This window comes from Gymnoscopelus microlampas (genome assembly GCF_963454915.1).
Source record: "Gymnoscopelus microlampas genome assembly, chromosome: 19".
In the NCBI taxonomy this organism is placed as follows: domain Eukaryota; kingdom Metazoa; phylum Chordata; class Actinopteri; order Myctophiformes; family Myctophidae; genus Gymnoscopelus; species Gymnoscopelus microlampas.
Window position 1 is genome coordinate 48,895,126 of NC_139956.1, and position 4,744 is coordinate 48,899,869.

At 42.4% G+C, this 4,744-nt stretch overlaps 1 long non-coding RNA gene across 1 annotated transcript; it reads right to left on the reverse strand.

The window, feature by feature from the left end:
• Window positions 1–1,087: 1,087 nt before the first annotated feature.
• On the reverse strand, window positions 1,088–3,295 carry LOC311035003. Its single transcript, XR_014599665.1, has 3 exons — window positions 3,000–3,295; window positions 1,696–1,922; window positions 1,088–1,474 (listed from the first exon to the last, which is right to left on the reverse strand). It is a non-coding gene; the product is annotated as an uncharacterized lncRNA (long non-coding RNA).
• Between the last annotated feature and the right edge of the window lie 1,449 nt (window positions 3,296–4,744).

Here is a 4,744-nt window from a genome sequence, read left to right on the forward strand (position 1 = left end):
TCATAGTTAGCTTCATAGGTTTGACAGCACTATATTGGATCCATGTTCATTTGTATTTTCAGACATTTAATCACTTAAACCATAAACTTGACCTTTCACTTGGTCTGCCCCCGCCCCCCCCCCCATCTACACCAAACCTCATTGCCTATAAATAGCAGATCTACAAGCTTGTAGATCGGCTATTTTCCCTAAAGTTCCCTCCAGAATACACAAAGATTAGGCGGCCCCCTGTAACTCTGAGGATCCCTAGGGGTCCCTGACCCCCTGTTGAAGAGCCCTGTATTATACATACACTAATTGTTCTCAACGTGGGGTTCAGGGACCCCCCAGGGGTCCTTAATATATACGTAGCATCAACATCTGTTTTAAGCACCTCCCTGTACATTGGCTATTTGAAATATAACCAAACTCCATGCTCCTCGTCTGAGTCGTCTCAATGTGATGTGTTGTGAGCTTGTAGATCGGCTATTTTCAGAAGAATTTGAATGTTTTTGAAACATTTTACAACACAAACATAGTATGGGGTTCCCTGGGACAAAATATTTTCAGATGGGGCTAATACATATTAATTTGGGGGTCCTTGACATGGAAAAGTATGAGAACCATTGCATTGATTATAGTGATAACACATGATTCTCTTGTTCTCAGCCACTTTCTCAGTAAGAAGAATCTCCTGCAGTTTCTTCCTCCTTGGACATGACACACTGTAACTCAGCTGTAGATGCGAAACTGCATTTTGTTGTCTCAGTAGTGCTTGTACTCTGTGCAGTGACAATAAAGTTGAAACTAAATCTAATCTAAACATCACTCATAAAAACAACTGCTTAATTTAAGCCAAGTAGGACATTTATCAATAGTAGGCTACAGATTACAGAATATGCAAGGCAAATAATGGCATTCAATAAAACATTTTATTCACAATTTAAGTGCAAGCTCTTGAAGTCATCTCTTTTAAGAGCTTGAATCCTCTTCACGAGGCTACTACTGCACAAAGATTAGTACATTTTTCGTTTTGGTGAAGCACATTAAAATAGTAGATATGTAGAGATATACAGTATGTATGTATAGAGAGTTCAAAATATAGTAGTATAATATAGCATATAGTAAAGTATAATATTAGTTTAGATTAATATAGCTGTTTTTCCCCCTTTTGTAAAGGCTAGTGTGACTAATCATGCCATGACAGATCCTACACTATCTGCAATGTTGAATCCTCTGCCAACCAGTACAGTACACAGTCTCCAGGAAAATCTGATGGACGCTGGTGGTGACGCTGATCAAACTGCTGGGCTTTTGAGCAGTAGGCACGGCTCTGTTGGTGGCCAGCGTCATGCTGCCTTGCCTGGAGTGACTCTTCTTGTAGCGAGGGTCCTGCTGCTACACGCTGTGTTGGGAGCTGCCTGGAGTGCAGATGGTCTTAATTAGACTCCTTGGAGGTGTTTCAGGTTATTACTTGCAGATGGGTCAAAAACACCTGAGAATAAAATAAACAGGGAATATTACTGTGATAGTACAGACCGGTAGGATATCATTTAACTTTTAGATCATTTTCTTCTGCTTAAATAAGAGAACACTGCATGCTTCAATCAAATAATACATAAAGCATTGTCATTATCTAGTTAAAATGCTGTGGTTTCACTGACCCTGGTTCTAATGAATTAGAACAATATGCTCAATTTAAAATACACAACTCACGTTACCACGCTTTGACTCAGTCGCTGAAGTGGGCCACAAGCACCTAGAGTAAGGTTCTACTGTGTCTTTCCTCTGGACTCTTGCAGCGCAGCACCTACACGGGACCAGACCTCACACAGTCCAGACTTGCAGTCACAGTGTGCGTCAAGCACCGCCCCAGTGTGCTGTGCTCTGGGGCCATGATCCAGGGAGAGGTTGGCTTCTCCCTCGGTTGCTGAGTGCAGCACCTGAGAATAGAGTAAACAGTGATATTACTGTGATAGAACAGACCGCTAGGGTATTATTGTCTTCAGCTTACATAGGACAACACTGCATGCGTGCAACAAAAAAATCAAATAATATCAGCAGAGGTCTTCAACAGGGGGTCCGGGACCCCTAGGGGGTCTGTGATTTTTACATAAACCACTTCAACCAAGTATCCCTATTCTGAGAGGAACTTTAGCCAAAGGCGTTGTGCGTTTGTAGATCTGCTATCTTCGGCAAAGTGGTTTAGTATAGCGGGGAAAAAGAGCAGGCTAAGTACAGAGTGAAAGGTCAGGTATAAGTGTTGTTTAAGTGCATGATTAAATGTTTGGAAATACACATTAACATGAATCCAACATGATAGTGCTGTGGAACAAGTCTATGAAGCTGCCTATGAAATCTATGAAAAAAGAAATATTCTATACAATATAATGGGGGTCCCTGCTTTATCTCGCTCTCAGCCAAGGGGTCCTTGGCCTGAAAACGTTGAAGACCCCTGATCGTAATTGTAATTATATCTAGTTAGAATGCTGTGGTGTTACCGACCCTGGTTGTGGTACATTTTGACCCAGTCTTGTAAGACCCTGCTTGTAAGACCAGCCACTGACTGTATGAAAAGTGCTGGGTAACCAGGCTAGTACTTTTTACTTGTGTTTTTCCCCCTATGAAACTCTCAAAGAACAAAGCTTGACTATCTGCATGCCAGCCACAATGGACAGACTCGACTTTCATGAATTATTTTGGGTCATTAATAAGGCCCATATTTGGGCTTTGTTTACGTCTGACTTCTTTTGGGCACACAGTAGCTTAGTCCAGCGTTAGAGTTCTCTCTAAGTTAGAGAGAACTCACTAACGCCAGGGCTAAAAAAGCTTAGCCTTGGATCAAGACTATATATTAGTTGTATTTGATCAAGTCTGACTCAGATAAAATAAATCTACGATAGTCTTGATCCAAGGCTAACAGTAGCCACGCTAACACACAGACTTGCACAGCACTTCTACAGTTCACCAACATTACCTGTCAAACGATAAAACAAAATAATAAAAACAAACTTACTTACCCTTGCACAAATAAGATTGAGCCTCAAGGCTGTTGTAGGCCATCAACTGGTCCATAGTGTAGTAGGCACTGCGTGTAAACACTAAATAATAATCATACAATATCCGGATAATGTATGGCCCGGCGGATAAAGATCCTTATTGACACTAAACTCACTCGTAACAAGCTTATACGGATCGATACCGATAAATGTAATCTTCTCCTCGTATTGTTTCCTCTTAATCTGCGTAAAATGTTCTAGCAGTGACTAGCTAAAGTAGCTGCTATGTGTTTGTTTACAGTGTTACACTTAGCCGGGAGCTAACACGGTGCTGCTGGACCGAACCGGACCTCACCAAGATGGCGCGTAGGGAGGGGGTGGAGTCTCGGCTCCGCCCCCTCCCTATCCGTAACTTTGTATAATAATGCATATGAATGATCGATAATTAAAAAACAGGTAATTTTCCGTTTTCCATTCATGTAGATGAAAGGCTAAAATTGAAAATCAAGCCAATTTTCGATTTTTGATTTTTGATTTCACATTGAATAATAGACTGAACGCAAGATACGGGCTTGTAAAGTAATACTTGATATCTTGGCAAAAATTGTGTTTAACAAAAAAAATAAATTAAAAAACGGGTCAATTTCCGTTTTCCATTCATGAGATGAAGCCAATTTCTTATTTTCGATTTTGGGACTTAAGAACGGATATAAACTGAACGGACAATTTCCGATTTTCGATTTTGGGATTTGAGAACGGATATCAATTGAACGCTACGTACACGGATTTGTCAGTCTGACAAATGAAAAAAGCTTACAGCACCTGGTATTCCCAGGCGGTCTCCCATCCAAGTACTAACCAGGCCCGACCCTGCTTAGCTTCTGAGATCGGACGAGATCGGGCGTGTTCAGGGTGGTATGGCCGTAAGCAACAGCAGCAGCGGCCGGTAGGCCTTATATAGATGACAGTGGCCCTGCTGTGGAGTGTGTTTATTCCTTTACTCTACTTAGGCTGCTAAAGGTTACAAGTGACATTTTTCAGCAGTGACATTTAGTTGTTAGTTAGTGCTGCATTCATAAACATGACGATTGCTCATTCAGTCAGTCTGCCAAATGAAAAAAGCTTACAGCACCTGGTATTCCCAGGCGGTCTCCCATCCAAGTACTAACCAGGCCCGACCCTGCTTAGCTTCCGAGATCGGACGAGATCGGGCTTGTTCAGGGTGGTATGGCCGTAAGCAACAGCAGCAGCGGCCGATGACAGTGGCCCTGCTGTGGAGTGTGTTTATTCCTTTACTCTATTTAGGCTGCTAAAGGTTACAAGTGACATTTTTCAGCAGTGACATTTAGTTGTTAGTTAGTGCTGCATTCATAAACATGACGATTGCTCATTCAGTCAGTCTGCCAAATGAAAAAAGCTTACAGCACCTGGTATTCCCAGGCGGTCTCCCATCCAAGTACTAACCAGGCCCGACCCTGCTTAGCTTCCGAGATCGGACGAGATCGGGCGTGTTCAGGGTGGTATGGCCGTAAGCAACAGCAGCAGCGGCCGGTAGGCCTTATATAGATGACAGTGGCCCTGCTGTTGAGTGTGTTTATTCCTTTACTCTACTTAGGCTGGGCTGCTAAAGGTTACAAGTGACATTTTTCAGCAGTGACATTTTGTTAGTTAGTGCTGCATTCATAAACATGACGATTGCTCATTCAGTCAGTCTGCCAAATGAAAAAAGCTTACAGCACCTGGTATTCCCAGGCGGTCTCCCATCC